Source organism: Oryzias melastigma, linkage group LG8, assembly GCF_002922805.2.
Source record: "Oryzias melastigma strain HK-1 linkage group LG8, ASM292280v2, whole genome shotgun sequence".
NCBI lineage: Eukaryota > Metazoa > Chordata > Actinopteri > Beloniformes > Adrianichthyidae > Oryzias > Oryzias melastigma.
Genome location: NC_050519.1, coordinates 908286 through 921055, shown reverse-complemented (window position 1 = coordinate 921055; position 12770 = coordinate 908286). Strand labels below are relative to the sequence as shown.

The following is a 12770-nucleotide window of genomic DNA, read 5'->3' as shown; positions in this document are numbered from 1 at the left end:
TCAAAGCAGGAGACGGATCATTTTGACTGAGAAGGAAAACATGTTTGGTAAATTTATGACTGGAGCTGTGAAAACCAGCCAACATCTGAACCCCAAAAGGTTTTCAAGAAAATCTCATGAAATTCAGGCCAAAGACATCATGGCGAGTGCATAAAGTTTGGGTAATTTAATGAAAATGCGGGTTCTCCGCTACATAGGGGCTTCATGGGAGGGGTCAAAGGTGTGATGTGGTGAAACGTCTGTTTCGTCCCTGCAAATCTCCGTACATTTGGAGATCACGCAGTGGCGGTCTGTGCATTTCAGAGCTGAGCAAACTCCTCAGGTGCAAATCTCCTCAAAGCACAATTGACATCTCATTAACCCCTAACACCGGAGCTCCAGTGTTTGTTCTTTGATTTACTGTAATTCTCATTGTTATCACGATCAACATAATTCAAGCAGATTTTGAAGGAGAAAATGTTGATCATGTTAACGGTTAGAAAGCTACAGAATGTTAAAAATGTTGTTTAAGCGTCAGGTGTTAAAGGGTTAAAGTTGAACATACGCTTTTTTATTTAAAGCAAATGCAACTTATTTAAAGATGGACTCCATCCATGAAGGGAGATTTTCCTGTAAAATCCTGCATGCCGTATAGCAGGGGTCCCCAATTTTTTATTTTTTTTATTTTTTATTTTTCTTGTGAGGACCACATCACTGTTTTCTTCTCCGGGGTCGGTTTGTAGGCCAACAGAAAAAGTGAAACAATCAAAGCCTAAACATAAACACCTATGTTTTTTCAGAAAGCCAATTAATTTTTTTAATCTTCAGAGAACAAAACAATTCTAAAACATTTAAAAACGAAATATAGAGCATTAGCTCAGATTAATAGCTGAAGATGCTTAAATTGATGGCTAAGAACACTGAAGATAATAGCTGAAAACACTGAAGATGATAGCTTTCTAAAATATTAACAAAGTGCCAAAATTAGCCAAAAAACTTGATACAATTCTAAATTAGCCAAAGCCGCTAGCATGTAGCTGAAATCTTAGCAAAATTTAAAATTAGCCTCAAAAAATGGAAAAAATGTCCAGTTTTGCCAAAATAGATAGCAAAAAGCTACAATATTAGCTGAACTGAAAAAAGCTTGAATTACCCGAAAGAGCTAGCATGTAGCTGAAAACTTAGCTAAATGCCAAATTGGCCCAAAAAACTGAAAAGATGTAACATTTAGCTAAAACAGCTAGCATAAAGCTAAAATATTAGCTAAACTCCAAATTGGTCTAAAAACCTGAAAAAAGCCTTAATTAGCTGAAACAGCTAGCATGTAGCTGAAATATTTGCTAAATGAGAAATTAGCCTAAAAACTGAAAAGATGTTAAATTTAGCTAAAACAGCTAGGATAAAGCTAATATATTAGCTAAACTCCAAACTAGACTAAAAACCTGAACAAATCTTGAATTACCCGAAAGAGCTAGCATGTAGCTGAAATCCTAGCTTAACTTAAAATTAGCCTCAAAAAATTGAAAAAAATGTCAAATTTTGCCAAAAAAGATAGCAAAAAGCTAAAATATTAGCTAAACTCCAAATTAGCCTAAAAACTGAAAAAAGCTTGAATTATCTGAAAGAGCTAGCATGTAGCTGAAATATTAACTAAAAGCCAAATTGGCCCAGAAAACTGGAAAAAATGTTAAATTTAGCTGAAACACCTAGCATAAAGCTAAATATTAGCTAAACTCCAAACTAGACTTAAAAACCTGAACAAATCTTGAATTACCCGAAAGAGCTAGCATGTAGCTGAAAACTTAGCTAAATGCCAAATTGACCCAAAAAACTGAAAAGATGTAACATTTAGCTAAAACAGCTAGCATAAAGCTAATTATTAGCTAAACTCCAAATTAGCCTAAAAACTGAAAAAAGCTTGAATTAGCTGAAACAGCTAGCATATAGCTGAAATATTAACTAAATGACAAATTAGTCTAAGAACTGAAAATATGTTAAATTTAGCGAAAACAACTAGCATGTAGTTTAAATATTAACTAAATGACAAATTAACCTAAAAGCTGGAAACATTAACATCTAATTTAGCTAAAACAGTTAAACCATTCGCTAATTAAGTTTGATCCGCTGGTTTTTAAACTTCTTTTCAGTTTTGGGCCTTCACTGAAGGCTTTGCCCTGACGGGACGCCGCTGGTATCCACCCATACGGGAGGTTTAGACTAAAACTTCGACTCTAAACCCCACAGAGTGAAGTCTTTCAGCAACATGGAGTCATGGATGTTTCTACTTTCATTGGAGGAAGTGGGCGTGGCAACTGTAAAAGAGATTTCTATGGTTATTATTTCACCGCGTCCAATACAGAATCATGTCAAAGTTGCTCTGGACAGTTTTCAACAGCCCTCTGCTGTGAGTCAAGGTGGAACTTCTTCTTTTTAGTAAGAAACGTAACTGGAGCCACATCGATCGTCATCTGATCTGATGAAAACCTTTGGTGGGCGGGGCTTACGGGCTGCATTCCCCGTTTAATGACCACTTCCTCCGGTCCTCCGCTCTCTCTGACCTTCTGGTTTGTGCAGACGCAGGATCTGCAGCCTGGTCGGCAGCAGCGAATGGCTAATGGTCCATCTCCCGGCTATTTTACGGCAGGCTGGAGAATGTGTCCACTTTGCATGGTTCCCTTCTTCCATTTTTCAAACTTCGCCTGAGTCGGGGGTGACACAGCTTGAAACGGGTTTCAGGAGAAGCAGCAACACAAATGGAAGAGTAGGCCCAGATGATAGAATCACTTTGTTCAGCATGAACACTTCTGCAAACATGTTTTGGAGGGGGGTGAGTGGGGGGGTCTGCAGGGCAGGCGCCAAGGCTTCTGTGTAAGATGAGATGGTGTAAACAGGCAGATTGGCTCTTTCACAGCATCGGCTCCTTGAGATTTCATGCTAGCTGGATTTATAGAGAGTCACAGTGCATTGGAATGCGCCTTGGGCTCCTCCAGAGCTGTGAACCTCGGATGATAAACCAAGAATAAATCTATAAAAAGAGAGAAAATAATATATTTTACTCTCTTAAAAACAGAGCCTCATAAATTAATGCATCATTCATTATAAGTCTGCCTTCTGCATTATGAATCCTCTTCTCTTCAGACAGATTCTCTAAGTCGTCCTCTCTGCTCGGCTTTTCTTTTTTTTTTTTGGTTTCCTATTTAATTATGCAACATTTTGGGCTGCATCCTACGGTGGGCCTGAGGTGCAAAACAAAAACAAAAACAAATCCAAAACCCCAGCGACAAAACCGGAACCACAAGTGAACACAGCACGCCAGAACGTGGCTTCCTGCACGCCGACGACTCCGAATCCGACTGTTCTGGTTTTCAAGTAGGAGCCTAACTAAAACAAAACCCACTCAGAGGGTGCTCCAGATGATCTGTAAATCCATCTGGACCGGTTCACATATGAGTACCAGACCGGCTGGTTCTGGTTCTGGGATGGGTTCTTTGAGTTCAGGGAGCAGAACATCAGACAGAACCCTTAGACCTCCAGGAAAGCATAAAACTGGTGGTTTAATGCTGTTGAATCCATCGACTGTATATGAGACCTGGACCGAGTGAGTGTGACATCATCCATCAAACATTCTAACCAAATGTCTATTCAGTCACCATTTTTTTACGATCCAGATTCCGCCATGTTGGAACCAGACAACGTCAGTCAGCAGTGATTGGTCCACGTCGGTCTGATTTATCGTTTCTATGACAACCACTCCTGTAGGAAGAGGGCTGCACAAGATCTGTCAAATGTTTTAAACATAGGCTCCACCCACTTTTACTGAGGCATCTGATTGGTCAGTTTATAACTTAAATAAATTGAACTAAAAAAGAAAAACCATTAAAAAAAGAGATTTGTCAAGAAATGAGCCACTTCCTGTTTGGAACGCCAGGGGGAAGGGTCACTCAGTCCAGTTATCATATACAGTCAATGAGATGTTTGTAACACCTGAGGTACAAAACAATCTGAACCCTTTGAAAGAATCCGGTAAATGAGCAAAACATGTTGTCATCAACATGAGTTTCTAATCCTTTCCATTTGTTTTTTAAATTATGTTTGACACTGTCCAGGTCTCGTATACAGTTAATGATTAGAACGCAGCTTCATTTATCAAAACAGAGAAATAATCATGTTGATCTAAAATCAGAATCAATAGAAGAAAGCTTGCAGCTATGTGGTTAGCATGTTGTGGCTAACATGTTAGCATGAGAATACTATTCCTAGTAGTAATTATCCAGTTAATCCTTCTGTAGCTGTCATTGGTTCAGCACATGTCACATGATTTAGTGAACCTAAAGACCTGCAGGATTCTTCTCTGATGGTTTGTGTGGAGAGGCTGTGCAGGTCCAGGGAGTTTTTATTTACCGCTTCATTTATCGCCTTTACTTAGAAGGATTTTAAAAACTTTCACATTAGTTTTTTCTTTTTGTTACACATATTTTTGTCCAAGAATAAACATTAGGACTTTGCTGTCCAATACGTTTTTTTTTTGTAAATAATTTTTATTGGCACGACTGGTTAAATAAAAGTTTTTCTTTATTTTTCGGCGTTAAAAACGAGGGACCTGCCTCACCATATCCAGCGCCACACAAATTCAAATGTGAGGAAATACTTGAACTTCTTTTGCACATTTTATGTTTATATTTCTTGACCTATAGAGACTATGTGACCATCCTGTATGAACACTCAGTAAAGCTTTCAGATTAGCCAAAAATAAAGCTGCTTTTTAAAAAGGATACAAAATTAAGATTTTTTTTTTTACTTTTAGTGTGAAAACATCTATAAAATATTTGTTATCGTGAGGTGACTCTGTCCATCACTGCAGCATTACAGACATTTTCCTCCTCAAACTAGAAAAGTTTGAGTCATTTTTGATCAGGATTGCACTTTAATCCCAACTTTTCCTCTAAATATGATTAAAATCAGGAGCATCCTCTCCAAACATATCAAAGCAGCCTTTCTGTTGATCTGCTGGACTTCTGCGGCGCCATTTTAGCCGCACGTCCAAATAATTCCCTCACAGTTTCCGTCCAAACCTCGGAGCCAGAGTCCTGACAGGTGCTGGCAGCACAAGTCATGTTTTCTCCGAGTCATTTTACCTGAATGTCCAGGTCACAGCTTTTAAGGAAAATGCTGCAGCTTTAACCCTTTAATGCCAGGTTCACACTGGACGCTCATTTATCCACGACGGTCAAAAGACACTTATTTTGTTTTTTTTAAACTTAAGTGTACTTTTTTAAAAACTAAAATTAAGATAGTATAATTTTAGTTTACTGTTTAGGTACTTATTACAGATAAACTTTACAATATCATAAATTCGGGTGAAGTATACCTGGATTATACTTAGAAAGTCTAAATTTATTTAGCCTTTATTTGTCACTGTTGTTCAACATTTTCTTACACAGTATTAAAAGTTGAGTAGATGTATTCTTGGGATACTTCCAGTATACAAAAAATGCACGTTAATACATTAAATAGTAAAAGTTTATTAATTGTAAACTAAAAGCAAACCTTAAAAGTTACATTAGATATACTTCAAAGTGTACTTTTAGAGTAAACTTAAAGTTTATTGCCAGTAAACTGATTATACCACAAAAGTTTCTTTCTAAATATACTTTTTACTAACTAAAAGTGTGCAAATCTAGTCCCAAGAAGTATAATTGTTAGTAAACTGTCAGCATGATTTTGAAGTTTACTTAATACACTTTGGGAAATATACTTTTCCGTACTTAAGTATACTTTATAACATATATTTGAAGTATAGTTATTTTTGGTAAGGGAACAGTCTGTTCAAATACCAAAACTTGATCACATTTGTCAATCGCGGAGTTTTATTGTCAAAAATTGGTTATATTTTGGAAATAAACCAGATTTTCTCATGTGTCTTAATGTAACTTCCTGTCAGAATTGACACGGATCGCTCGCGGCTCGTGCTCAAAATAGACCATCCGCTGCACGACGCGAGAGTTCCGGGGAGGACCGCGGCGTGGAAGGCTGTTGAAAGGGTCAAATAGATGCGGGCTCCAGTCCGCACCGCATCTGCGTTCAGTATGAACCAGGAGTAACACCTGAGCCGTCGCTGGTGACGCCTAAACACAAAAATCTTTAACATACTGTAACTTTTCCAGTAGTAATGCGATAATTCCAGTAGATTCTGAATGAGAAAAGAGGCGCGGACCCTCCGCGGAGGACCGCGGCGCCCCGCGCCTTGTGTGAACCACACCGTATAGGTTAACATGGGTGCCAAATGGAAGCGGTCTTCGTTCCGCGGCCCTTAAACACAAAATTCTTTAACATACTTTTCAACCGTTACACTGTAAAAAGTGAATCTTTGGATCAATTAACATAAGACCTGTAATTTGTTACATTTAAAAATATTAGCTTTTATCAAATCAACATTTGACTAGATGGTTTACTTAACTCAAAACTGCAGTTTAATGTATTAATATGACTGATACATGTTAATGTAACTTATGTTAATTGATCCACTGTTTCACTCTTTACAGTCTAACACAATCATCCCAGGAGATTCTGAAGGAGAAAATCAGCACAAACTGTTGGAATTATCATGTTAACAATAAAAAAATGACAGTGAATCAAAGATCGAACTATTTTTGGGGCTTTTTAACGTTTTTATTTGTTTTTCTCTGCGAACGACTAAAGAAAACCTTTGTCTAAATATCAAAGAGCAACAATCTGAACAGGAGAAACTTTGATTTTGAACCCCGCTGGAGTCGAACAGTAAAAAGTCACCTGACATCTGAACCTCACGCGGCGTCACTTCTCAGGAGGTTTTTGTTCCTTCAGATGTTTGATGCAGATGAAGCTTCTCCTCCCTAATGATTGTTCGGTTCATCCCGTGTCTGGCACCGGAACGCGGAGCCATTAAACAGAAAGAAGAAGAACCCCGAGCTCGGCGGAGTGGACTGGGAATGATGGAGGGGCCTTAGCTCCCTAATGACGGTCCCCCGCAGAGGGGACAGTTGTCTCAGCCGTGAGCCCTACTTCCTTGACAGCCCCTGGGATCCCTTTGTCCTGCTGTAAACTATTCTGCAGGAAGGACATTTAATTGCCCGGCACACACTAATGAGTTTGCAAACTAATTAAAGGGGGTCTATTACGCCCTGTGGAGGCCCACATCACTAAGAAAGCCAGGGACATCTTTAATGAGGAGCCTTGATAACCCTTCAAAGAAGGGATGTGTAGTGTCTGTAATGATGCCCGGGGTAAAGCCAAGCCCCCCCCACCCGGCGGTGTGTGCGGGGAGACGTGCGAGCAGATGCCAAGTGTTTTCAGTCCATCGCCCACAGCTACCTACCTCCATGTCCTAATCAAAGAGTTTGGCTCTCCTCCGTTCAAAGAGAGCGGCTCCGCCTCCTCTCTCAGTGGGCGTCCCGCCTCCCGCTCTTTCATTTTTCGCCGTTATTGTGTTTTCACAGCAGAATAATCAAGTGACAGGAAGTGTTTTGAACCCGTGTCACACACCCCCGGGGGGGGCTGAACCTGCCGCCGCCACCGTGAAGGTCTCATTACTTTTTATGGTTTCTGTGTGCGTCGGCTGGAGGCGGAGCCAGCTGCCCCTCCCCCCCACGCCGTGCGGTCACAATATTTTCCTTCCAGACAGTGACGGCTGTTATTTCGCCCGTGGCTCCTGTCAAAACTAACATGGCTTAATTGACTGTGAGCGAATGAGCTCCTGGATTGATCCTGTCAGGCTCCTCGGGAAGTGATGCCGCTCCATCTGTGAGGCGCAACTCCAGCGACAGCGGCAATCTGTTGCTTGGGAATGAGCCAAGGCTTGGAGAGGGATGGGGGGGGCACGAAGAAGAGTCAAAATTACAGAAAGTACCTCGGGCTGTGTGTGTTTTCTGATCAGCTGTCAGTGATGACACACTCTGATGAACATGCATGCTGGAAAACAGGAGACAGGAAGACGCCCCCCCCCCCACACACACACACACATATACACAATGCAATTTTTGCATCATGGTTAGCAATGTCGTACCCTGAAGGTATGGCACGGAATCAGAATGGTCTTGTCGAGCTTGTTAGACATTTGATGTGAGGCGAGGTTGTCCTGGGGGTATATCCAAAACACAACCTGTCATCTCTTCCTGCACTGCTGTCATTTGTCCCCAAAATTCTGGCATATTCTGTCATCTTGGGGTTCTTACCTGCAACTCGGCTCAGCCAGGCCCAGCCGTGACCCCCCCGAGCCTCTCACCTCGTTCCCTCCATCCTTTCATCTCCCCCAGTCTGTCTTCTCCGCCGCTGCCTTTCCCCGGTTAGGAGCAGCAGAGCCTTCTGGCGCCATTAAATATTTAGGCGGCGGTCTATGTAGATGGTGGGGGGGGTGATCCGGGAGGCAGCTGCTGCAGCACATCTGGGTGTCACTGATAGTGGGAGAAGGTGTGCGGCTGGAGCTGCCACGCAGGACGGAGACGGCGGAGATGCGGCTGTCAATCACGGCGGCGCTCCGCGGTGGCTCGACTGACACCTGACAGGCGGAGGCTGCCGCCGGAATACGGCGGGCCCGATCCAAAGAGATCAAAATAAACTCTGCAACTTTCAAAACACGGGTGAATCGGAGCTCCACCGCCGCCTTCGGAGGCGGCTGCTGCAGGTGTTTGAGTTCAGAGGCGACGTCACGGACAATCCGAGAGGCGTGGACGTTATCTTTAACCCTTTAGGTGTTCATGTTCTTTGATTTACTGTAACTTTTCGCGCCGCTTTTCTCCTTCAGAATCCACTGGAATGATGTTGATCCTGTTGACGGCTAAAAAAGTTACAGAATGTTCAATATTTTTGTTTTTTGGCGTCACTGATGACGCCTCAGGTGTTCAAGGACTAAATTTAATCAGAATGATGGCGTTTTTAGCCAAAATCTAAAACTCTGTGGTTTTCTAGGACATAGTTTCTGCAGGAGTTCATCACAAATTCACCTCTGAGTTACCTGACTGATGGCCCGCCCCACTTCCCTTCCCCATGGCAGAGACTTTTCTGTTTTCTACATCATAATTGTGATCTATTTCAACAATCTGACTACTCAAAAACTCAGTTTCAGGCTCAATCTTCTTCATATTTGTCCTCAATCATCAGAATAAATCTACCAGAACACGTTAAAAACACCAAATATCATACAATTTCTGTGTTTGTGAGCAGACAAAAACCCTCACAAGTTTATTAATTTAATTTTTCTAAACTCTGAACCAAAGATGGTCCAATAACCACAGAAAATTACAATAGAAAACATAAATAATTAAAACAAAATCAATTCTTTTTTTTTTTTTTTTTTTAGAAATATTGTTAAAGACTTCCAATTAAAGCTTCTTCTGTCGTTTGAACACATGTAAACACAACATGTATTGTTTTATTTTCACACAGATGTTGTGCTGGAAGGATCTGGACTTCAGTGGATTTCTGTTTATTGTAAATAATTGTAGTTTTTTTCTTTATTCTAGGTTTGATATTTCTGTTTGTGCATCTGGTTGACCACAGAGATGTTGTGACTGTTGAGTTTCCTCTTTGTGGGATCAATAACGATGATCTTATCTTTAGTTTCTAAATCTGAGATTTTAAGAGAATAGAGAATAGATTTATTTAGTCTTTGTCACATGTACAACGAAATTTAAAAGTGCTCACTAATCAGTTCATCATTCATACTTTTCCTAAGGAATAATACATAAAAATAGTTTAAGAATAAATTTAAAAAAAAATAAAAAAAAATAAAAAATAAAACAGAAATACAAATGAAAAATAAGAGTAAGATAAGTATATAAATAGTCCTAACACAAAAACAGTAATAAAAAGCAGAAATAAAATGAGTAATAAATAAGTCATCAAAACATTAGCATACCTACAGACAATCACAACCCTTTAACACCAGAACTTTAGCTCCAGTGTTGACATCTTTAGCCTGGTGTGTCCAAAACCTCAAGCGAGAAGGAATTACGAAGGAATTTAAGATAAAGGATTCATCAGCTTTTCATAATATTTTCATAATTCTGGTTGTCTAGATACATAATTATTTTAACTGATGATTCTATAATTTTGTATTATTTTTTTCTGTATCTATAAACACAAACCAGGTCCAGTTGAATACTCATTTCTAGTTGGTTGCAGGGTGTGGATTAAAAATTGATAATGCACACCTAAAAAAGTTTTGGCCGTTGAGTTTCAATGTTAAGTCAATGTGTAGGTGCGACCTGTGTTCTTGTGGAGTAATTTGTTCGTGGGACTCAACTTTTGGCATGTGACGTTTCAGTGACTTGATCAAATGATAGAGAAAAACGTCCAATATGGCCGCTCGATGTGAGGATTTTCGTCCTGAACTTTAACCCGTTGGGGCCGCGGGGTCCCTGTAGACTGTTGGGTGACAGCGTGGACAGGCCACCAGTCTATCACAGAGACCATGAAGCAATCAGGCCTGCTAGTCGCCGGTTGGTGGACTTCGCTTGCTAACTCTCCGGATCCAGCAGTTAGTGAGACCTTCTGCACAGGCTGCCGTTTCCTGGGCGGCGGCGATAGCTGTGCTGGCCCGCCACCATGTGTGCTGTTAAAGTGATCACAACTGGACCATGGGCTTCTGATGTTTTTCTTATTTTCATCATGACCACAATAAAAAGATGCTCTAGTTTTATTTTTAATTGTTCTCTCTCGGGTTAATGCTCAAAGTGGACCGCAGATAAACAGAAGTAACGTGTAATATGATCTGTCAGGAGTGAAATTCGGTAGAGACTCTGAATGAGCTGGTGAACCCAGACCCGGTGATGGGTTTACCGGCACGTCTGTAGAGATCTCCTAAACAAATATCCTGAGCTACTCGCTCAGCATCATCCATGTCTTCCAACAGATGAATTCCAGAAAAACTTTAGTGCTGAGGAGTAAATCTGACGCACCTCAAGAGAGAGGCGGCAGACGCGAACTGTGTCCGGTGTGAATGCACTATTACAGCCTCACACCCCATCATTGGACTGGACTAAACACCAGTCGGTAACCATAGCAACTGAACTGATCTGATGCTTTGTTTACCCGTTTGTAATGTTTTCTTCAGATTTTATCCCCTGCATATATGTAAATATAGTATTTTGATTTAAATAATTAATTTGTTAAAGTTTATGATGAATCTTTATTTTAGGACGGGGGTGTCAAACTCAATTATAACTTAAAACTGTAACTCTTTTACATAATTATGAAGTAGAAATATAGCATCACCTGCAATAATGCTAGTGTGAATGCTGTAAGCTGAATTTGTCTGCTGAAGATGCTGAAATTGATAGCTGAAAACGCTGAAGCTGATATCCAGATAAAATATTAGCTAAATACCAAATTAGCCAAAAAAAAAAAAAAAAACGAATTATATATATATATATATATAGCCCAAACAGCTAGCATGTAGCTGAAATATTAGCTAAACTCCAAAATGGACTAAATAATCGTAGTAAATGCCAAAATAGTCCAAAAAGCTAGCAACTTTAAAACTGTAACTTTTTAATACAATTATAAATGAAAAAAGCCAGGAATATTATTCCAGAATTTAATCAACTTAAACCTTAAATAACTTTCAATATTTTACTCTCCATAAAAATATATTTTGTCAAAATTAGTTAGTAATGAGCACAAGATAATATCATTTATAACAATAAAATAAAATGATCCGGAGGGCCGGGTCCGATTCCACATCTGAATCAGTTCCTGAAAGCGGAAAGCTTCCGATCTGAAGCAGAAACTTCCATCTGAAACATCTCAGATCCATGTAATAAACGGCTGCGGTTCTGATGACGTCATGCTGCATCAGTAATGAAGTCATACCCCCCCCCCTCAGTGGAACCACTGTGGGCTGTTCTGGAGCCGGTCCTGGTGGAGGCTGGAGGTGCAGCAGCATTTGAAGAAGATTGAGTGTGAATAGCTGCACACTCCCCCCCCCCTCGGAGTTGGGGGGTGCACGGCGGTGCTGGGAGGCCGGCTGGCCCCGAAAATCACTTTGTGTTCCTCTCCCGGCACGCGGCGTGCGGATGCGTCTCCGCTCGGCTCAGCCCTCCGACACCGTGATTAATGGCGCCCGCTCCTCTCCCCATCTCATTCTGTTACTGTCAGAGTTAAGTGGGCCGAAGACAATAATAAACAGTCGGTCTTCTGTGAACCCCCCTAACACGATCACTCCCCCCACCCCCCAATCCAATGGGAAAAAGAGGAAGAGAGATGGAGTGAGAGATAGTGTGCAGCCCGCTGTGTGTTTGTGCGGCGCAGACGGACAAACGGCGAGCTAAAGACGCAGAAATGAGGCCGGGTAATGGAAGCAGGAGCTGGGAGATGCGTCCGTAAATCACATTGTGTCTGGTAAATACGGGAAGTTTAAGGAACGCTGCCTTTGAATCTTCCGGGAAGGCGGCGGGATCGGGCGTATTTGGAAGCCGGGCGCGTCCCGTCGACGGCGCGTTTAATGATCACCTCCTTGACCCGGCAGCAGCGGCGCAGCTCGCATGAGCAAAAACCTGATCTGCAACGTGATCATTTAACAACTGGAGCAAGTGTCTTATAGATTTCAATTCTGTACAGACGTTAATGGAAAAGCCAATGAGTTCCCAGAGCACTCAGCAGGACCGCGCACGCCGCATCAATACCATTTTGCCGGGAGTCCGTGCACAGCGCACGCCGCTAATGTATGAGTAATACTGACGGAGAAGGAGATGTTCAGAGGCCGGTGCTTCCACACGAGTCTTTGGAACGTTTACATGCAGCAACCTCATCGTTCC

General features: G+C 41.2%; 1 protein-coding gene across 1 annotated transcript in view; it reads left to right on the top strand.

The window, feature by feature from the left end:
• rbfox3a (RNA binding fox-1 homolog 3a) overlaps window positions 1-12770 on the top strand; it is a gene marked incomplete in the record, with an annotated part of 614011 nt that overhangs the window by 148574 nt on the left and 452667 nt on the right.